The 23,448-nt window shown below is 49.1% G+C and overlaps 1 protein-coding gene across 11 annotated transcripts in view; it reads right to left on the reverse strand.

The window, feature by feature from the left end:
- TNIP1 (TNFAIP3 interacting protein 1) overlaps window positions 1-18,943 on the reverse strand; it is a 59,294-nt gene extending 40,351 nt beyond the window's left edge. For 2 of the 11 annotated variants that reach the window (XM_033180641.1, XM_033180631.1), the window contains exon 1: window positions 12,667-13,385. The gene's annotated coding sequence lies outside the window, so the exon portion shown is untranslated. Of the gene's footprint in view, window positions 1-11,867; window positions 11,887-11,943; window positions 12,098-12,118; window positions 12,155-12,666; window positions 13,386-18,840 lie in introns of those variants that run through there. The other 9 variants (XM_033180632.1, XM_033180639.1, XM_033180637.1 and 6 more) reach the window with 9 other exon arrangements.
- Between the last annotated feature and the right edge of the window lie 4,505 nt (window positions 18,944-23,448).

A 23,448-nucleotide genomic window follows, 5' to 3' on the forward strand; every position in this document is an offset into this window, starting at 1 on the left:
TAGCCCCCCTTGCCCAAACCAGAAACAGCTGGTGGTATAGAAGCAGCCAGCGCAGACTTCCTTCCAAAACAAAACCTCAGCCAGGGAGGCCTCCACAGCCCGCCCCAGAGGGGCCCTGGGGCTGCCCACTGGAACCAGAAAGGCCCAGTTTTGGGGCAGAAAGGGGCCCAGACAGACTGCAGGTCAGGCAACGACCACAGAATGTGAAGATGGAAATGATGCTGCTGAAACCGAAGGAGCCACCCACTAGCAGGCAAGCACTTGTGGGTGGCAGGGAGGCAGTAGTCTGCAGGGCTCAACTCTCAGCCCTACCCCAGAAAGAGAGGGGTGTGATAGAGACTACGTTCAGAATTAAATTTACATTCCAGCTTCTGCACTGAAATGCTTTGGTCTGTCAGATTATCTTGCCATTAGCCATGTTCTGGTGGCTGCGGAGTGGGGTGGCCCCAGACCCTCCAAATGATATTCACTTGCATAGCCACTAACATTTGCAAAATACTTCATCGTGTCCCAAGCATTGTTTTTCCATCTGATTATCACAACAGCCCTGGGAAGAAGGCAGGGCTGATACCTGCATGATGGATAAGGAAACTGAAGTCCAGCTTAGGGACTTAATCAGCCCAATTGAATGCTTCTGGTCATTGGCAGCATCCTGGGGTCAGCTATCCCTGCAACCCTGGAGCAGGCGACGCCCTCCCTGGCCCAGAGGGAAAAGTGTAAGCAAATCTCTGGTACAGGGAGGTGGAAGGTCATGGAGGCCAACATCTACCTCCCCAGCAGAGGCAAAGGCTGCCAGGGATGCTGGCAGGTGGGCTGACAGAGGGGGCATAGGGAAGGGGTCTCCAGGAAAGATGGCACAGAACAGAATGTCAGAGAGGTCTGTCCTAGTGTCTACTCCGCTGTGTATGGAACCAGGGGTTCATTCCCTCACATGCAAGGGGAGGAGCATGGGCCACAGAGAAACTGGGTGATGGCTAAAGCTGGCCTCAGGATCAAGAAGACCCAAGCCTCAGGAGCTAGCAGCAAGCTGCAGGAAGAGAGGGAGCCAGCACCATGGAAACATCGCTGCCTTGGAGGCAGGAAGAAAGGTCCACACAGGGAAGGTGCTCAAGGCCAACCTTGCAAACACGAGGCCTGAGAGGGGGCCTCACCTGCACTAGCCTCAGCTCCGTCCACCCTGTGGGCTGTGAGACCCTGGACCAGCCACTCACCTTTCCTGAGCCTCAGTTGCCTCATCTGTCAAACGGGAGTAATAACAGAACCTACCTGATAGAAGATCAAAGAAATCAAGTGAAACAATGTGCATAGTTGGAAGGGAATTCTCACTTTCTACTTTATGCAATACTCCCTGATTATCTGATTTAACAAGAAACACATCCTTGTTTTATACATCCTTGTTTTATAATAAGATTTCCAAAATAATAAGCGTATACAGTAACTAGCTCAGTACTTGGCACACAGCAGATGCTTAATAAAAGGCTGAGGCAACCCCACAACTGTGCCCAGCTGATCTAAGGGCCAAGGCTTTCCCCATATGTTCCCTCCTTTAACAGGGGATTTTAGGCTCTTTGGTCAACTCAGTAAGCTAGGTTCTGGCCTCCAGTTATTCTCTAGTGATCTCAAATCACCATTTAACTGTGGTTAAGCAGGGTGCCTGGGCACACCACAGCTAGTGAAGATGTAGCTATAAGAAGCCCTTGAACCACGATGCCACACTCACCAACAACTGGGAATCTGAGCCTCATTTCCTCTGTTGTAAACGGGAATATCCTGCAATTCCACCCAAGGATGAAAGGAAGTGAGATGCCATGATATCACATTGCACACATAGACAAAAAACTGTCCACATATTTGTGTTATGATGACCTCCAGTCCTCCCTCACCAATTTCCAGGCTGGGGAGACTGCAGCCTCAGGTCCATCCATCAAAGGCCAGGTTGGATTTTTCAGGCAGTGACACCACTCTGTTCAATACTGTAATGGTGGACACCTGCCATTCCACATTTTACCAAACCCACCAAGAGGGAACCCTGATGTAAACCATGGACTCCAGGTGACGGGGTGTCAATGTAGATTCATCAGCTGTCACAAATCTACCACTCTGGTAGAGGATATTGATAATGGCGGAAGCTATGCATGTTGGGTTGGGGGGAGGCGCAGTATGTGGAAAATCTCTGTACTTTCTTCTCAATTTTGCTGTGAACCCAAACTGCTCTATAAAAAATACGGTCTTTAAAAAAGACAAAAGGACCAGGCTGCGCTCTCCTGATGGCTGTCAGGTTCACACATCAGTGAGGACACAGCACCTACTTGAGACAGTGTATATTCAAGGACTCCACCCTGGCATCCTCACCAATAAGGAGCCCAGACTTAACTTCTCCATCCTTACAATCAACTGAGCAATAATGAGGCTGCAGGCACAGAGTCTCATATAAACAGCTAGGGCTCCAGAACTGTGGGATCTAGCCAAGGTACACTAGGGTAAACACTTAACACTCACTAGGCCTCAGTTACCTAAAAAGAGGGAGCTGCAAAAATAGTAATAACGTGGGCGGTTGCACTGGACAATCTTTAAGGCCCCTTCTAATTCTAACATTTCAGAATCTGAAATTTATTAGCACTACTTTCTTTAACCTTCTAATGTTAAGATGGCTCCAATCCCCAGCTCCAGTCCCTTCTAAGGCCCAGGTGGATTTCCCTAACCCATCAGTCCTCCCATAAGAGCTTTCATGGGTGCTGTCCCCTCCCCGAGTGCAGTCAGAGACCCTCAGCTGACATCCACAGCCCTGTGCCAGGTCCTCCCCTCCTGCCTAACTTGTACCAGGCTCCGGCCAAGCCTGCTCTGTGTTCCTCAACATGGCACATATCTTCTCATGTCCTTCATCCTCCCCTCCCCTGAGTCACCCACAAAGGAGGCCCCACTGTCTCCACCAAGCCTCCGAGGCCCAGGTTACACACCACCTGCTGAACACCTGAGCCAGAATTCACACTGCAAAAGAGGACTGGAGAGCACCTAACTAAGCCAGAGAGAGGGTGACAGTTCGTTAGGTGCTACCCTATGCCAGGCGCTGGGCTGCACCATTATGCACATGACCTCATTTTCTTCTTGCCACACAGAGATGGAAATTATCATCCACACTTTCCAGCAAGGAAACCAATAGACGCAGTACATGGATGAGGAAGCAGACTCAGAGAAGTTAAGTCATTTGCCTGAGAATACACAGCTGGTTAGTGGTAGAACAAATAATGCAGCCTCAATCTGTCAGATTCCAAAACCGGTGCCCTTTCCACTGCTCTGCACTGCCTGGAGAGGCGGCAGGCTGACGCTCAGAGGTAGGAAACCAGACCTGCTTTCCAGTTCTCCAGAACATGCCCCAAGTTCCTAGCCCCTGCCTTTATATGGCTCTAGCTTTATATGCAACTAGGTGGCAATCTGCCCCTCATCACCTGCAGTCAACAGGGTTTAGAATCTCAGGCTGGAAGGGAGCTCAGAGGACATTCCATCCTGTGCTTACCCAGTCCTCTGAGGAGCCCAGGGACTCCAGCTGGCCAACTTTAGCAATCCAGATCTCACCAACTTCCTCCCCAAAACAACTCCTGGGGCAGCCAGCACTGGCTATAGTTAGGCTGCTCCCAGTTCTGTTTCTACTGGCCCTTCTCTCCCATCTGTGGTCCCCTGGAATAAGGAACAGGATGCCCATCTTCAGCATGACAGCCCTGAAGACATTTGGAACCTGCAGCCTTCTCTTGAGGTTGATCAGCCCTTTCCCCTGTACTGTTCCACATAGGCGCTGCCCCCTCTCCAGCCCCCCACCAACCCTCTACCCCACACTATCTCTAGCTGGTTCTAGCACTGGACCCAACAATCCAGGCAAGGTTTGCCTGACCAAATGCAGAGTGACTTTCACCTCCACCCTTTTAGGTAGTATATTCCTACTGAGGTAGCCTGAGTATACATTTGCTTTTCTTACAGCTGAGTCACCCACTGAAGAATGTTCTTTCTCAATGACAACAACCTGCATGTATGCCTAACTGGTGAGAACAAAGTTCTTGTGTAGAAAAGTGTGCTTGAGGGCTGGGTGCGGTGGCTTATGCCTGTAATCCAACATTTTGGGAGGCTGAGGCGGGCGGATCACCTGAGGTCAGGAGTTCGAGACCAGCCTAGTCAACATGGCGAAACCCAGTCTCTACTAAAAATACAAAAATTAGCCAGGTGTGGTGGCACATTCCTGTAGTCCCAGCTACTGGGGAGGCTGAGATAGGAGAATCGCTTGAACTTGGGAGGCGGAGATTGCAGTAAGCCAAGATCGTGCCACAGCACTCCAGCCTGGGAGACAGAGTGAGACTCCATCTCAAAAAAAAAAAAAAAAAAAAAAAAAGGCCGTGCGCAGTGGCTCAAGCCTGTAATCCTAGCACTTTGGGAGGCCGAGACGGGTGGATTACGAGGTCAGGAAATCGAGACCATCCTGGCTAACATGGTGAAACCCCGTCTCTACCAAAAAATACAAAAAAACTAGTCGGGCGGCCGGGCGCGGTGGCTCAAGCCTGTAATCCCAGCACTTGGGAGGCCGAGATGGGCGGATCACGAGGTCAGGAGATCGAGACCATCCTGGCTAACACGGTGAAACCCCGTCTCTACTAAAAATACAAAAACTAGCGGGCGAGATGGCGGGCGCCTGTAGTCCCAGCTACTGGGGAGGCTGAGGCAGGAGAATGGAGTAAACCGGGAGGCGGAGCTTGCAGTGAGCTGAGATCCGGCCACTGCACTCCAGCCTGGGCGACAGAGTGAGACTCCGCCTCAAAAAAAAAAAAAAAAAAAAAAAAAAAAAAAAAAAAAAAAAAAAACTAGTCGGGCGAGGTGGCGGGCGCCTGTAGTCCCAGCTACTGGGGAGGCTGAGGCAGGAGAATGGCGTAAACCCGGGAGGCGGAGCTTGCAGTGAGCTGAGATCTGGCCACTGCACTCCAGCCTGGGCAACAAAGCAAGACTCCGTCTCAAAAAAAAAAAAAAAAAAAAAAAAAATGTGTGCTTGAGGAGGTGCGACTTACCTAATGGGGCAGAAGTAACTGATTGATTCAGTAATGCCTATGTAGGAATCTAGAGATTTTTGCATCAGCACACACAGCAGCTGGACAAAAATGTGCACTGCCACATGCTTTGTAATAGACATTTTTGCTATTCTTGAATGTCCATCAAGAAGGGACTGGTTAAACAAACTACCATTCATTTGATGGAATACTGTATAGCCATCAAAAAGAATGGGGTAGATTGCTTGGCAATGATACAGGAAAATGCCCATAAAATACAAACCAAAGTGCAGATTTATATGTGTAACAGGATGATATTTTTTTCAAAAACACATAACTCTGTGTGTGTGTGTGTGTGTGTGTGTGTGTGTATACGGAATCTTAAATGTGCATAGAAAAAGGCCTGGAAGCCCAGTGCTTTGGGAGGCCAAGGTGCGAGGATTGCCTGAGGCCAGGAGTTCAAGACCAGCCTGGGCAAAAAGCAAGATCTTGTCTCTATTAAAAAAATTTTTTTACATTAGCGGAGCATGGTAGCCCATGCCCGGAGTCCCAGCTACTTGGAAAGCTGAGGTGGGAGGATCACTTGAGCCCAGGAGTTCGGGCTACAGTGAGCTATGATCATGCCACTGAACTCCAGCCTGAGTGATACTCTGTCTCTTTTAAAAAAAAAAAAGAAAGAAAAAGAAGAAAAGAAAAAAGTCTCAAAGGATACATACCAAACTGCTACTAGTACACTGCTCTACAGAAGGACCTGGGTAAGGAACCAAAACCAAAAGAAACTTTTGTTTTACCTATGCTATTTTAACTCTTTACATGGGAAAACTAGTCCTATTCTTATACAATTATAAAATTAATTTTAAATACGGTGGGGACAGAGGAAGGGGAAAGGAAGGAGAGAGAAGACAACTGCCACTCTTTTACTTTATATCTTTTGTACTGCTTGAGTTTTGGGGGGTTTTTCCCCAATAATCATGTGTTATTTGGGAATTTTTTTAAAGGGAAACTTTAAAATATATTTTTTTAAAAATTTAAGTGAGCTGGGTGCAGTGGTGCATGCCTGTAGTCCCAGATACTCCAGAGACAGAGGCAGGAGGATAGCTTGAAACCAGAGTTTAACCCTGTAATGCCCCTGCCTCCAAGAGGTAAGATGCCAATTTTGGGGATTCCCCTTACACAAAATATGGTGGAAACAGGGTTTCATAGATTCAAATCCCAGCTATGATCCCTTCCCGAATGACCCTGGGCAGGCCTCACTTTCCTTGTTTCTCCCTACGGAAATGTTGCGAGGACCAAGTAGGAACCATAGAGTTCTCTGTAAACCTCAAAATGCTACCCAGACAGGAGCAATAATGGCTGTCAAGGAGCTAGAAAGGAAAAGGCTGGACAGGGGCTGAGGTACTCAGATAAAAGCCAAAGATGCCTTGTGTTAACAACAAGAAGCTGAAAGCTACCTAAAATGAAGAGGAAAATGAATAAATACATTGTGGCAATTTCCTACCAGGGAATACTATACAGCAGTGAAAAAAGATGAGCCACAGCTGGAGCTACGAACGGAAGAATCTGGGTCTCGCTCTGTCGCCCAGGCTGGAATGCAGTGGCATGATCTCAGTTCAGTGCAACTTAAACCTCCCGGCTCAAGTCATCCTCCCACCTTCCTTCTCAAGTAGCTGGGACTTCAGGCATGCGTCACCACACCCAGCTAATTTTTGTATTCTTTGCAGAGATGGGATTTCGCCATGTTTCCCAGGCTGGTCTCAAACTCTGGGGTCAAGAGATCCATCTGCCTGCTCTGCCTCCCAAAGTGCCAGGATTATAGGCATGAGCCACAGCACTCAGCCTAAATAACGTTTTTAAATATAAAAAAAACTATGTATTATTTAGGGATGCACATATTTATTTAAAAAAAAAAAACTTTAAAGAAATGCAAGAAAAAAAAAGCCACCAAATTCAGAACACTTGTTTCTTGTTGGTGGCTGATAAAGGAGAAATTTTAGGTGATTGTAAAATGTGTTATTTCTTAAACCAGATGAGTGAGCGTGCAGGTGCCTGCATGTTACCGTCTATATCTGACAGACTCCTTCATTTTTTCTCTTTTCTTTTTACTGTATTTTTTGCTTTTTTTCTGCTTCAACTTTTATTTTAGATTCAGGGGGTACATGTGCAGGTTTGCTACCTGGGTGTACTGCGTGATTAGGGCAGGGATGATCCCATCACCTGGGTACTGAAAACAGTTCCCAACAGTTTTTCAACCCTGCCTCCCTCCCTCCCCACTCTAGTAGTCCCCAGTGTCTACTGTTGCCGCCTTTATGTCCATGAGTACCTGTATGTAGTTCCACTTATAAGTGAGAAAATGCAGCATTTGGTTTTCTGTTCCTGTGTTAATGTGCTTAGGACAATATTTTCTAAAAGTCTATGTTGCCAGTTTCCCAGGGACCGGATCAGGCAAGAGTTGCACCTGCAGAGACAGAAATGGGTGGAGAGGGACCAAGGCTCCTGAGACTGCTGCTGAAGCTGACTGTAATGAAGGCAGAGGATGAGCAGCCTGAAGGCCAACAGAGAGCCTGGCCAGTGCTCTGCCATGTAGGTGGAGACCGAGCCAAAGGCCCTTGACTCATAGGGCAGTCCCATACCTGCCCTGGCCTCTCAGCGTGACTCCTTGGTGACACAACTCCCACAGCACCCACACACCTACACCCACTTCCCCCCCCAACACATACGCCTGCCTGGGCTACCCGGTTTGTCCACTGTGTAGGTGCTCAAGGACACAGAGCTCCTGCCTCTCAAGGAACAGCCTCAGGGTGAGGTCCTTGGGAGAGAAGAGTTCAGCTCTGCACAGAGCAGCCCTCAGACAAAGAGCCAACTGCTGCTCGCCAGTCACCCGTTCCAATCTGAAGAGTGACTGACCTGGGCCAGTCATGGGAAAATCATCAAGAACTTCCCACAACGGTCATGGTGGCTGCCAAGGTCTTTCTCTGGGGGTTGGGAGCTGTGCTCCCCCACAGAACAAGGGGACCCAGCTACCCTGTGCCTTCCTGTGGCAACTCTCTGGAGGATGCCTGGATACCCTCCCTACAGATGGCCAGAGAGAGGAGGGGCAGGCACTGCGGGCATGTGGGGACATAGCAGCAGACTCTAGGAGGGCAGGCACAGCAAGGCCTGGCCAAGGGGGAAACCAGGAGCTGCCAGAGCCAAAGAGAGGGTGACCCAATCATTGGTTGTTGGTTGTTACAGAGTTTTTAAGACTTGGAAGAGAATGCCCTGAGATGCCAGACAGTGAAACGTTTTCATTCTGCAGCTGGGAAACCAAAGCCGACAAAGGGGAACAGACATGCCCACAGCCGCATGGGACAGCAGTAGCACAGAAGAGATGCATACCCCGTCCTCTGGTGACCACTGTGCACTCTCTTACCACACCATGCTACTGCTCAGCCTCTCTCCCTCCCTCACAGTGGTCAGGTAAGCAATGAGGGAAAATGATGGAGGTGAGAAAGGAAGAACCCGCGCTGATGTGGGCCCACAAAAGAAAGAAGTCTGGAACAGCACTGGAAGGGGCTGCCTACAAGGTGGAGAGCGCCGTGATCCCAGGAGTCGGGGTCATGCAGAGGGGCACCAGGGCTGTTGAGGGAATTCAGGCCAGGTGTCTTCAAAGACCCACCCACATCTGAGTTTCTGCCACCCCAAACAGGGACAGATGCTTGAGACAAAGCCAAAGACAACTCATCCAGAGGGGACACAGCATGGTCCACAGGTGGCAGAGGGTTGAAGACAAGTGTCTTAGTCTGCTTTCTGCTACTATTCTGTTGAGTATCACAGACTGGTAATTTATAAAGAACGAGTTTATTTGGCTCATGGTTCTGGATGATGAGAAATCCAAGTGCATGACACCACCATCTGGCAAGGGTCATGCCAAGGTGGAAGACAAAAGAAGAAAACCAGCGATTGAAATAGAGAGAGTACTGACCAAACTGGCCCCTTGTATAACTAACCTCCCCCTCCCCCCGTCCTGTGATAGTGACATTTATCTATTGATGAGGGCAGAGCTGACAAACCATTCATGAAGCAGAGGGATTATGTTTCCAACATATGAACTTTTGGGGGACACATTCAAACCTTAGCAGCAAGTTATCCAGAGTACAGAACATCAAACCAGTCTCATCATCTCCTACTGGAATCCTGTTAATGATTAGCATCATTAATGATAATAGCAACGACCATTTACTGAGCTCTTACCACACTGTTGGCCCATGCTGAGTGCTTGCCACATACTGTCCCACTAGTTCCCACCATTCTAAGAGGTAGCACTGATGTCACACAGAGCTGACAGGTGAGGATGCAGAGGCCCAGAGTGACAGACACAGCACCTACCCAGGTCTGCCAAGTACTGAATCATGTGCTCTTCACCAGGGGTGCTCAAGGAGCGGCCCGGACCAGCGGCACTGGCACGGCCACCATCCACTGGATCAGAGGCTCTGGAGTTACAGCCCAGCAATCTGTGTTTAACAACCACCCTCTACCTCCACCCCCAGGATTCTGATGCATGCTCAAGTTTGTGTACCAACTGCTCTGACCATTTCCCCATGTTGCTAAGGAGAAAAATCAGTATTTCTGAGTCTGGTATCAAAATCTTTTAGGGTATTTCCCAGGTCAACTTGTCAATTCTCTCAACCTAGGAGAGGCTGATTCCAGATATTCTGACTAGTCTACTAAGTCCCAGAACAGACCAGGTTCCACTCTGCACTTCGTCATTTTTTTAGGGTCCGACTTTGAAGTCACTTCCCTCCAGAAGAGCCCCCTCAACCATCTGGTGCCCCCAAATTACTCTGCACTCCAGTTATACCTATGCCAATCCGACTCATTTGGCACTTACTGGCACACAATGCCTTTCAGGTCTCACTCATAGCACATCTCCCCATTTGACCAAAAGTTCCTGGAAGGCAAAGCCAGTTCCTTATGCACCTGTGCATCAAGAACACTGCATGGTACTGGGCGCAGGAGCCATCAGGAAATGATGCTTGGGAGAGAACTGGGAGAGCAGACTCTGGTTCTACTCCTGCCTTCTCATCTTTAGGCCTTAGTTTCCTCATTTGTGAAATGTGCCATTATTCTACTCATTCACTGAACAAACTCAGAAAAGCCATCCACCAGGCACTCTTCTCCCGCTACAGAAATACACTCGAGAGGACTAAGGAGGTCCCTGCTCACCCTCTTCTATTCTAGGAAAAGCGAAAGACAATAAACAAACACTAAAAATAATTTGCCAGACACTAAGTTCTATGCATACGCTTTCTCATTAGCAAATAAACGAGATTCTTTCATAGCATGATACATGCATGAGAAAAGTAAAATAGTAATGACAGAAAGTGAAAAAAGGGGCTGCTTTGCATAAAAAGATCAGGGAAGGCCCCTCTGAGGAGCTGACATTTGAGCTGAGACTTGATCGATAAGGAAAAACCAGTCGTGGGAAAAGCTGGGGAAACATGTTCTGGGCAGAGGGAACAGCACGTTTGAAAGCCTAAGGATGAGAACAAGTTTGGCTTGCTGGAGGGGGAAAAGCAGGCCAGCATGGTGTGGCCAAATCACAGCGGGTAAAACAGTAACCAGTGGGTTGGAGAGAGAGGCAGACAAACAACCACCTACAACGCTGCCTCACTCAAATCAGGTCGGCCTGACCCAACCAGGACATCCGGGCCCCAAGTCACAGGCAGCACTGGGGGTAAGGGTATGACTCAGACCCTACAGCTTCCTGGGGCCCCGAAAAACCTGGTGGGGGTATCCAGGGGTAGGCATCAACCCTCAGCATGAGTGCCATGCCATACCCATGGAACACCCAAGACTGGGAGACAAACACGGTTACATAAGCGTGTAGAACATTGCACACTCCCAGTGGCAGCTTCCAGAGGGGCATGATCAATTGCTTCCATGAAGTGCCAGTCCCCGATCACATTATTTTCCCGGGACACAGCAGGACAGCAGCCTTGGTCAGGGAAAAGGGAACACGGTCCAGGATTCAAGGGTTGCTAGTCTTGGGAAAGTCTTAACCTTCTCTAGGCCTCAGTTTCCTCATCTGAAAATTAAGAGTTGTTAGAAAGATTAAGAGAGGCTGGGCGCGGCGGCTCACACTTGTAATCCCAGCACTTTGGGAGGCTGAGGCGGGCAGATCACTTGAGGTCAGGAGTTTGAAACCAGCCTGGCCAACAGGGTGAAACTCCGTCTCTACTTAAAATCAAAAAATTAGCCGGGCATGGTGGCGGGTGCCTGTAATCCCAGCTACTCAGGAGGCTGAGGTAGGAGAATAGTTTGAACCTGAGAGGCAAGTTGCAGTGAGCCGAGATTGCGCCACTGTACTCCAGCCTGGGTAACAAAGTGAGACTCTGTTTCAAAAATAAAAAAAAAAAGATTAAATGAGATACAGAATGTAAGCACTGTGCCCGGCACATAGTAAGCTATTAGTATTAGCATTATCAGTTTTTTCACTGCCTCACTTTCTTCTGTTGCAAAACAGAGAACACCACGGGGATGCTGAGTTTGTACTAATTAATACTCTACCCTCCTAATACAATTCTACCCTCCTTTGTCAAGGATTTTTCTTAAAAATTCTGAGTCCCCTTTTCTGACCTCTCATCAGATGCCAAATTCCCCTCTATCACACCCCACTGTTTGGAAAATGAGTAAGTGCTGATTAAATCCCATTTTGACGGCACTGTGAAAAAAAAAATGATGCATTAGGAATCTACACATTTCCCTGCACTGTCATTCTGCAAGGGGGTGGGGAAGGACGTTGCTGATTCTTCTGCATCATCCACAAAAGTCCCTCCCTCCCCCTACCAAAACACAATTTCTCACCCAGTCGCACAAAATTCCCATCTGCTCCTGTACACACAATGAATGTACAACGCACACGTGCACACAAATGTCCTACAGTGGAAAGGTCAGCCTTCAAAATCCATCCCCAGAAGCACTCCTGGAAACTCATCTATCCTGCACATGCACACAAATGTCTCCAACAACGTGCATGCAAAACATGTTCAACAGACATAGTATAATAGGAACTCTGGAGCCAAATGCCTGAGTTCACATCTGACTTTGCAACTCACAGCTGTGTGACTTCAAGCTCCAAGTACCTCGGTTTCCTAAAGTATAAAATGGAGATAAAAACAATGTTTAGGATGGAAGTGACAATTAAATGAGTATAATACACGTAGAGCGTTAAGATCAGAACTTGGAAAGCGCCCAATAAGAATTACTATTTTCCTCCTCGTGACATATGTACACTGCTTCCACAACTTTATACGAAACTCCTGACGCCGCGTAGGCAACTCGTCTCCACAGGGTAGACACCCAAACGGCCGCAGCGCCGCCCGCACCCGGAGGGTCTGCGCCCTGTACAGCAGCCCCACGCCGTTCCCAGGCGCGCTGCCCCGCGCAGTGCGCACGCGCGCCCCCCACCAGCTCCAGCGCCAAGCAGGGAGTCCCCTCGCTGCCCTGCCTGGCAGCTGGCGGAGAGGCCCCGGGACCTCGCGCGCCGGGCCCGGGTGCACAAACCATCTTCCCAGCTCGTGCCCCGCCACCACCGAGGCTCTGGATGATCTGGGCCCGGCCTCCCTTCTTCCCCTCCACCCCCTCTCCGGCCCGACCAGCTTACCCGAGGACCGGGAACTTTGGGACACAGCGCCCCGCTTGCTGCGTCCAGCCCCGAATCCAGGGACGGGGCAGCGGCCAGGGGCAGGCTCCGGCCCCCCGTAGCACTCCTCGGGCTCCTGGGCGGGGGCAGGGGGACCCGGCTGAGGACTAGGAAGTGCCGGGGCCCTAGCCGGGCCGCCCCACCCCTGGGAAAGTCCCCGGAGACTGGCAGACCGCTCGCCCAATCGTGCTGCGCGCTCCGGGCGCGCCCACGGCCGCCAGGGGTGGGACCGAGCGAGGTAAACACAGGCTGCCCGCGGTTCCGGGGGCCAGCGGTGTCATCACGTCCCCTCGGCGGCCTTCCCCTCTAGGAGCGACCTCGCTGGCGCCACCGTCCCGGGCCCGCGCGGCCCCTTGCCGCACTCCCAGCCCCGGAATCCCCTGGCGGAGGCCTGGGGCCACCTTGAAAGTCGGAATTTCAGAGCGGAGGCGAGCCACAGAGACCACCTAGACCCTTCCTTGTGGCGAGGGGCGAGAGCTGGGAGGGGACCTGCCAAAAGGCACGTAAGCATTTGTCAATAAGCCAGAGCTGGAGCTCAGGGTCCGAGTTCCGTCCAGGGCGCTCCAGGACTCTTCTTAACGAAACTATAGAAATTCCAAGCTGAAAGGACCCGTAAAGACTCTTACCACTAACATTTTTTGCTCCAGACATTGTAAAGAATTCCCAGACATTGTAAATGCTTTGCGTGCATTATTTTCTTTGCACAATCACCCTAGTGAGGTGGGTTTTACTACCTTTTCTTAAAATAAATAATATTTGAGTCACAAAAAGGTTAGATGACCTTAGGAAAGGGCTGAATCAAGATTCAAACCCAGGTGGGCAAATCCAGAAGCCGCCTTCCACCCTACCTACCTATATGTGGGCTAGATAATCCCAGCAGACTGGGATTTCCTAGACCGGTAAGGAACACAAACTTGCTTTAAGGGTAGGAAAGCTTTTTAAAAGTTTATCCTTTTATTTTTAAAAAGAGAGAAAGGTAAATTTTAATTCCAAAAAGTAGAAGGCCTAACCTTGGAATAAAAAATAGCTCTTTAAACTAAATATAGCTTTATGAAAAACCTGTTGCAAAAGACTCATTTCACTGGTACTGTTGAAAACTTAGTCATTGACAGGCCCTCATCCTCAAAAAGAATTAGTGGAAAGGGTTTGGGGAACTGTTTAATACACACCCTCATTTTACAGAAGAGAGACTCATCAATCAACTGTGACTTCGCGATAATACACAGGCAGACGCTTGCCCAAATTAGATACCTAATCTGGGGATTCTCCTTTAAGGTTTTGTAACGTCCTAGGGTTCCTTCAGTTACTTCAACGGTGTTATCAGATCTTCAAAACGATATTCATTCTAGTTTAATTATGAGAAGAATTATACTTATGGCTTGATTCAAAAGGGAGGAAGGGAGGGAGTAAGCGATGCAAACACCAAAGCACCACTGAGGGTCACCACTGGGGGGATCTTACAGAGAAATTGGGAATCCTGGCCCTGGTTCACATAGCAGCTCCCAGGCATCATCTCCACCCATCAGGTCCCCACCTGCCAGTTTTCTTCCTGCTCTTTGCCTGTACTTCCCAGTTCTCTTCCTGCAATGCTGTCTTCCTATTCCCAACCCACATGTTCTCCACCCCCACCCTCTATCCACTGAAAACTAAAATTTACCTAAAAATGACTGGTCTCTAATTACTTGCATTTTGTTTCCACACTATTTCAGCTGTTTTTGTAGCATGTCTGGCCTTAGCTGGGCAGACAGTTTCATTTCTCAAAGTGCCCGCTAGGAATTCTCAAGCTTGACGTAAAAATAGCATTCAGTCATCTTTTTATCTGATTTCCTAGTTCTGGATCCTTTTTCTTAACAGTTACAATTTGTGAGAAAATTTGTTTATTTATAAGTCGTGGCTACCCCCACCCCTTCCATTCTTTTAAGTCTTGGTTTGTCTTCAGGGTATTCCACCCTGATAGAGGCCCTGGAGCCCATTGATAACAAACCCCTATTTGACAGATAGGTAAATTGAGTCCTCTGTCTAGAAAAGGACTTGCTCTAGGCCACACACAGAGTGACACAACCGGGATTGTAATCCAGGGCCTTGGCTCCCAGTCCTGTGTGCTTGGTCCGCTCTACCAAGTTGTCTTCACAACGACATGATTTTTCTCACTGTCTTGCAGAAACTCACCACTGTCAAACACAGGCTATGAATCGAACTAATGGGATTCCAATCCCTGCTCAGCCACTTACTACCTAGGTGGCCCCTCTAAGCCTGAGGCTTCTGTCTGGAAAATGGGGGATAATATACCTATTCCTCATGTGATCATGAGGATAAATTGGATAATGCAAATAAAGCCCAAGGCTCAGCACACAGTAGGCATTCAAGAAATGATAGTGGTGTCTAGTTGTGGGCTGCATGCATTGGGTGGAACTTTGCTGTTAAACTCTGCAGTGCAACCTCACCAGGCTCCATCCCACCATACACATCCTCTCTGAGACCCTAGCCTCTGGGGGCGTGGCAGGAATGGGAGACAGGCCCCGTAGCCTGGCACTGCCTGCTACCCTGTGGTCTGGAAGGGGATTTCCAACTCAAGAAGCTGGGCCTGACGCTGGGAGCTGAGTGACTCAGGCAGGTGCAACCTCTTGTTCTTCCAGAGTAATGACAAGCACTCGCACAAAGCCACACCCAGAAGGAAGATCAAACTGCCTTTGTTTTGTTTTGTTTTATTTGGTTTTGTTTTAAAGCACACAACTTCTCAATCTCCTTTCTGCTACTCCCTCCTTCACCATCTCTACTGAGGTAGCTACAGAGTCAGACCCAGATACACATTTGAAGGAAATAAAAAACATACAAAAAATCCATCTATAACCAACTTAACTCTAGACCAAGTGCCAGAAGAGGGGTGGAAGCTGCATAATAAAAGCATTAAAAGGTAACATATGGAGTATTTGCTGTGTGCTAGCTCTGCGCTTTTATTCATAATTTGTCTCCCAACCAGCTTATGAGGTTGGTACCATTATCATCCACATTTCACAGATGAAACTGAAGCTTTGAAGTATTAGATGACTTGCCCAAGGTCTTACAGCGCAGCAAGTAACCAGAGCTTGAAGATCCAGGCTCTTAAATGCTTAACACTCTTAAGCATCATGCTCCAAAGTCCTGCCAGCTATCAAGACATAGAACTCAGAATGCCAGGCTTGAAGGTTCTTTAGAAATAGTCAACCCAGGCAGGGCATACAGTGGCTCACGCCTGTAATCCCAACACTTTGGGAGGCTGAGCCAGGCAGATCCCCTGAGATCTGGAGTTGAAGACCAGCCTGGCCAACATGGTGAAACCCTGTCTCTACTGAAAATACAAAAATTAGCCAGGCGTGGTGGCGGGCACCTATAATCTCAACTACTCGAGAGGCTGAGGCAGGAGAATCACTTGAACCCGGGAGGCGGAGTTTGCAATGAGCCAAGATCACACCATTGCACTCCAGCTTGGGGACAAGAACAAGACTTCATCTCAAAAAAAAAAAAAAGAAAAAGAAATGATCAACTCAGTCTTTTCATTGTAGGGCTGGAACCACACCAAGGGCCAGAGAGGGGCAGGGATTTGCGGGAGGTCTTACGTTGAGTTTATGATTCATACACAGGACAGAACCCAAGTATCCTACTCCCAGCACAGTGCTATTTCCACATACCCCACTGATTGGAAATGGAGCATCTAAATCAAACAAGCACATGCCTTATTCCATTAGGAGAATGAGTGAATCAGGGCCTTGGCTAGGGGAGAATGGAATTCAGGGGGAGCAGCTAATGAACTAGGAAAAGAGCAGCCCTGGGTCCCTTCCTTGGAAATAGCCTGAGGCAATCTCAGGAGTGTAAAACCCTCCAGTGGATTCTAGGTACTTTTTGGTGCTGGGTGTAAGCGTATATTAGAGAGAGATTTTGATGATAGTTAAATGAGATAATGCACGTCAAGCACATGATACTGACTAAAATTGTTCTAGGCAATTGTGGCAGTTTTTGGTAAAAAGTAAATAAATGAGCAGAGTCCATGGTCCCAGCTTCTCTCCTCTGCCTAAGAAGACATTTTTAATTCTCTCTATCCACCTCCCAAATACCTGCATGAGGAGGTAGTTGTATCCTCAGAAGTTTTCACATTTATTCAGCACCTTAAGGTGAATGAAACCATTTCATATCCACAACTTGCCCGTTTCCTAAGAGACCGTCATGCAGAGGATAAGGTGTGGGCTCTGGCCTCTGGGCTTAAATCACAGCCCTGCCACTTACAACTCTGTGCCTTGGTTTCTTTATCAATGACATAAAGATTATAATTGTGCCCAATTCACAGGATGGTGACAATCAAATGCCATAGGGCTTGGCCTCAGTGAAAGGTGGCAATGATCATTATGATCATCAATCCTGTGAGGCAGCAGGGATTGCTTCTCTCCTTTCCCCAGGAGGACCCCAAGGCGTGGAGCTGGGCAGCAGCTTGCCCTAGACATCACACTGTCCTCTGAGGAGCTGGGCCTAGAAGGCATTGCTGCTGACTATTCTCCAGGCTCTTTCCCCTCTTCCCCCTTCTCTATCCCAACTATTTTCCCTGTGTCCCTGGGCCTGCCTGTTACACTTCAGTTTCTAGGGCACCACTGGAGGAGAGGAAAGGCAAAGTGACATGGGGGGAAATTCCCAGCCTCGTCACATAGTCACATACGCGGCCTAGCCAAGCCCCTCCCACAGTTCCTAGGAACCCTGGGTCTCCCGACTCCAGCTTCTCTCCCCCTGGCCTCTCTGTCTCCAGGTCAGGGTGTCAAGCTGGATCTGGGCTTGCATCCAGGGTTGCCCCTCATCATCCTCCTGAAAGTGGGAACAGGTCAGCCAGGCTCAGCCCGCCCCAGCCTCTCAGGAAGTTAGACCTACAAAACCGGAGCATTTCCTAATCCTGGGAAGCCCTAACAGGGCCCTGAGAGCAACCCTCTTTCAGTCCCACCCACCTTCCTCCCTGTCCTCTCCCACACCCTCTTCTTCTATGGCCCCTCCCCGCTCTCCCTCCGTTCCTCTGTAGCCTAGAAGCCACCATCACACTTGGCCTCTGTTCCTTGCCTCTTCTAGCCAGGGACTTCCCTGGACTGTGAAAAGATGCCTGGGGAGGGGATGAAGAGGGCCATTTGGATGAGCTGGCCTTTTCTTCGTCATTCCTGGTTCCAGAGTTTCCTCATTCTTACGGTAATTTTTATGGACCACTCAGGATACAGGAGTGGACCAATCAGACCTGCTTCCTGCTCTCTCAGAGCTAACAGACTCTCAGGAGCCATATGGGGCTATCTAAATAAGTAGAATTAAACTAAAATTAAATAGAATTTTAGTCCAGATTTTCTAAGTAATCAAAGAGGAAGCTGCATCAGCTGTATCTGCCTGCGCTTGGCCCACTCCCTGTGCCCTGGGCTCTCTGTTAAAGGTTCCACCACAAAAGAGTCCAGCAGCCCTAGAAGCAGAGCAGGCAGGAGAGAAGCAAGAGATCCTGTTGCTCCAGTGTTAAGGAGGGCCTCAGCCTCCATTGTGTTCCCCTCAGAGGCAGCATCGATTCTTGGTCTCTTCCTATCTAGCTGCAGACTTCTAACGTGTCCAATACACACCTGTACACTTCCCATCAAAAATTCACACACACACAGACACACACAGACTGTACACGCAGATACACAAACAAATACAGTCACCAACTTACACCCACACAGACACATACACACCTCAGGGATCTGACACAACACAGGCATTCTCACACACACAAACACCCACATCCATGTTCACACTTGCACACCTCCCTTTTCTTGAGGGAAGAAGACAAAAATAGGCTTTTCTTTTCCCTTTGGAAAAGCTAGTAACAACTAGAGAGAAAAAGACTGGCCAAGAAGGCAAGGCCAGAAGAAGAAACGAGATGGGGGAGAGAAGACAGCGGAGAAGGAGGCTGGGTGAGGAGCAGGGGCTGGGAACCCAAGACTTGGGTGGGAAGAGCAGGCTGGGCTGGGAGCAGCAGACCCTGGCTGGCAGGACATGGGAGGCCAGGTGGCTCTTGGCATGGAGCTGGGGGTATCTGCTGACCCCAGCACCCTTGTGCGGTGGGTCCTTTCCCCTGTCCTGGCCACCCACCCCCATCTGGTCACTCACCTGGGGAAGGGCAGGAGAATACCAGGCTGTGTGCACCAGGGGCGGCTGTCCCTGTGAAGGCTCCTCGGCTCACTGTGCTTCTGCAGGAAGGAGGGCTGGGCTGAGCTGACTTTTAGGCAGGAGGGGAATTCCCCGAGATGGAGGAGCCGCCACCAGGCAGCACCGCAAGGCCCAGCTGAGGCCCCATCCTGCCCCCTGGCAGAGCAGAAGTCCCTTATTTGTCAGCCTCCACCTGTCACTTCCCAGACTGGCTGTCCCGTGCTGTGAATTCCCAGGGAGTTGGCGGGGGGGGGGGGGGAATATGGGGGGAAGAGTGGAAGCCTGATGCTTCCTCAGCTGGGCTGGGAAGAGGCACCCGAGGATGGGCTGGGGCAACCTGGCCTGGCCTCCCTGGGTTCTCCTGAAGACCTCCATTTCCTCCTTCGCCTCAGGTGGGGGATTCCAGTGTTCAGGGCCTTGAGGAAGCTGCCAGATGCCCAGCCCACATCCTCCCACCCCGTTCCTATCCCACCTGTTTCCACTTACTCTCTGAGGCTTCTCCATCCATAGTGAAGGAGGGGCCCACTCCTTTCTTGGTGCATGCCGAGTCACATTTGGATGTCAGGTAAGGCCTTAGAAACTGCAGCCCAGGGAATTCTGCACTGACCAGCTGGGGATCCTGAACAAGTCACCTCGTCATCCTAAGCCCCAGTAATTCCCTGCTTAATGAGTCCTGCTTTGCCTGACTCCTGCCATTTAATGGTAATTAAAATGATGGGCCGGCACAGTGGTTCGTGGTTCATGCCTATTAATCTCAGCACTATGTGAGGCCCGAGGCAGACTTGAGCCCAGGAGTTTGAGACCAGCCTGTGCAACATGGCAAAAACACTGTCTCTACAAAAAATACAAAAATTAGCTGGGTGTGGTGGCACTTGCCTGTAGTCCCAGCTACTTGGGAGGCTGAGGTGGGAGAATTGCTTGAGCCCAGGAGATTGAGGCTGCACTGAACCATGATGGCGCCACTACACTCCAGCCTGGGCAACAGAGTGAAACCCTGTCTCAAAAATAATAATAGATTTAGAAATAAAAATCATGATTTGTAGACATCCTTTGTAAACTACTGACTGCTTTACAAACGTAATGTCTTTGTTCCTTATCCCCTGAAAAGATGCCTGGGGAGGGGATGAAGAGGGCCATTTGGATGAGCTGTGGCCTTTCTTCGTCATTCCTGGTTCCAGAGTTTCCTCATTCTTATGGTAACATTTATGGACCACTGAGGATACAAGAGTGGACTAATCAGACCCCGCTTCCTGCCTTCTCAGAGCTCACAGACTCTCAGGAGCCATATGGGGCTATTTAAATATAAATCAAGTAGAATTAAACTAAAATTAAATAGAATTAACAGTTCAGTTCCTCAGCAGCACAAGCTGCATTTCAAGTGCTCAACCACCACATGTACCTACATGCTAAATCTCCTAGCCCAATGGCCTCACTTTACAGATAAGGAAGTGGAGGCCAGACAGGGGAAATACATTTCCAAGTGAGTAAATAGACAGACTTCCTGACTCCTAGTCCAGTGCTCTTTCCCATACCACACTCAGCCCCTCAGTGGCACTGCCACTTTTCAAGCTTGATTGCCACATGTGGCAAGCAGCTACCATGCCAGACTGCACAGGTATTTCCATCGTCACAGAAAGTGCAGTTGAATGACTGACACTGACCCTTGAGCTAGACCGGGGCAAAAAGATGGTATGTTTGCCTGTACATAGACCCTTTTCTCTGCAGGGGGTGAAAATGTGTGTAGCTCAGCCCTAATGTTCCTGGACTGCAATTTTCCCCCTATATACAATATTTTCACTTTGGAGTCCACCATAATCACATATTCTCTGTAAATTCGCAGAGCCTGGCTTAAACCAGTTCCTGCCAATGGAATCTTAGATGGCAAAGGGACCTTGAAGGGCTAAGGAGTTTCAAGGAGCTGGAGCGACGTGAGCTGGGATTTCCAGTTAGAATACTTGATTGGCACATCCTGTGAGGAGAATGGCTCTGAGCTCTCCCTGCTGAAATGCTGACAGCAATCAGTTTCTCTCTCCTCTTCCCCCTTCCAGCCATGGATTCCCTGAAGTTGCCTTCTCTGTTCAGGCCAGGGGATAGACACCAAGGAAGAAGAGGCCCTCAGACTGGGAATCAGTAGAGCTGACTTTGAGTCCTGGCTCTGCCATATGGCCCTAGGCAAGTCTTTGGTCCTCAGCTTCTCCTTCTATAATGTAAAAAATCAGGCTAGATGACCACTAAGGGACCTTCCATTCTGACACTTTAAGGAAGTCCAAAAGTTCAGAGGAAGGAGAAATCAGGAGGAATAAAGGTAGATTGCCAATAGGTGGTTAGGAAATAAAAACACTAATAGCTAATATTTAAGCTTATCATGTGCCAGGCACAGTACTCAGTGCTCTTAAGTGAATTATTTCATGCAGCTCTCTTAAGAACTGTATAAGACTGGTACTACTATTCTGCAAAAGAAGAAATGAGGCTCCTAGTGAGTTAAGCCAACTGCTAACAAATGGCACAAGTAGAGTTCAAACCCAAGTAACGTCTCCAGTGCGCATGTGGAGGAGATGAGACCTATACTGGATCTTAAAAGAGGGCAAAATTTGGATATACGCAAGGAAACTCTCACAGGACCACTCTTTTGATATGAAATTATCTAGCCCTACCTCACCCATTCTGACATCTTTGGTCTTGCTGCTGATGTTGTAGGGACAGGATTGGGCCAGTCTCATAAAAGCTATTTGATACTTATTTAGGATATGAATGAATTTGACTCTGTGAGTTTCCTGGTTCACCAATTCTGTTGAACGTTCCCCAAGGATAGATACTCTTCATGCTATTAACCCAGGATTTGGCAGATTTCTGGACCCCATCATAGAGCTAAGAAATCAGACTGTCTAACGAGGGGATCCCGAAAGGCAGCAGTTTAATTAAACTCCCTGATACTCCCCATAGAGTTTGAGAAGCCAAAACTCTCTGACGTGGATCTTCCAACTCCAAAGCGAGAATTATCTGCTCACATATAGGCAGCCAGGTCGAACTCACTGTCAGGAACCTGAGGATGCGTTCACTTCTCTCAGTCACCCAAGCATGAAATCTATGATTTTTGCAAAGTCCCACTCAAGCCAGTGAAGTTACCTTCTTATCTGAACTTTGAGGACAGGCAGCTAGAAGAGGTCAGAGAATCCCAGTTTTTCAGATGTCTGCTGGCTCAATAGCCTACCCAGAGCCAGCACATCCTCCCCCACCATTGGCAAGTGGTCAGTCAAGTTTTGCCACCATACTTCAATGACGGAGAGCTCACTATCTTACAGGTAGTCTATTACATTGTCAGTCGGCTCTTATTAAAGCTCAGATCTGCCTTTTTCTCCTTTGGATAAGGGCCTATCAATGGCTGACAAATTCTTCCAAGGCCGTTCATGATCTAGCCTCTACTTACCATCCCTTTCCACTCTAACCACCCCTAAGGGTTCCTCAAATGTGCAATGGTGCAATCTCGGCTCACTGCAACCTCCACCTCCCAGGTTCAAGTGATTCTCCTACTTCAGCCTTCTGAGTAGCTGGGATTACAGGCACGCGCCACCACACCCAGCTAATGTTTTGTATCTTTAGTAGAGACGGGGTTTCACCATGTTGGCCGCGCTGGTCTCAAACTCCTGACCTCATGATCCACCCGCCTCGGCCTCACAAAGTGCTAGGGTTACAGGCGTAAGCCACGGTGCCTGGTCTTCCTTTCTGCTTCTTTTGGCTTCCTTGCATGTGCCTTGGCCCCTGGCTGTAGCACCTCCCGCTCTGTGCCCTTCACCTGGCCAATGCCTGCTTATTTTCTCTGTCTCGACTTAAGTGTGCCTCTTCTAGGAAGTTTCCCTGACCTTCCCCATTCCTGCACTCCCCTCCAGACCACAGCAGGCCCCTCGTTCTGCATTTTCAAGCCCTCCCTTTCTCTCTCTCTGCAACTAGTTGTAATAAAATGATTATTGGTGCAGTTAATTTAGCATCTGATGAGAGAAATGGTTTTCAGCCAGGGATGATTTTGGCCCCCACAGGACAACTGGCAATATCTGGAGACATTTTTCATTGTCACAACTGAGGAGGGAGTATACTACTGGCATTTAGTGGACAGAAGTCAGGGATGCTGCCAAGCAGCCTACCATGCACAGGACAGATCCCCATAACAAAAAATGATCCAACCTAACACATCACTGGTGTTCTCAACATGTCCACAGAGAAAACTTGTGCTGGAGTACAAGCCCCGTGTGGTCAGGGACTATTTCTTCTTTGATTGTCACAATTTCACCAGTGCCTAGCAAATAGCAGACAATCCATGAATGCTTGTGGAGGGAAGGAGAGAAGAAGGAAGTGGGTCATAGAATGAACTGCTAGAATCCCATTGAGTGAGGCTGATGTGTACAATGTCCCTGAGGTTGGGGAGAGTAGAGGACTGGGGAGATGCCTGTAAAGTGAGCTGAGACTGGGCAGACAGACCTCGGGAGCCTTGAACACTGGGTTAAAGAATGTTGCCTCTGGCTGAGCGTGGTGGCTCACGCCTGTAATCCCAGGACTTTGGGAGGCCAAGGTGGG

This window comes from Trachypithecus francoisi, unplaced genomic scaffold, assembly GCF_009764315.1.
Source record: "Trachypithecus francoisi isolate TF-2019V2 unplaced genomic scaffold, Tfra_2.0 Lachesis_group2, whole genome shotgun sequence".
Classification (NCBI taxonomy): domain Eukaryota; kingdom Metazoa; phylum Chordata; class Mammalia; order Primates; family Cercopithecidae; genus Trachypithecus; species Trachypithecus francoisi.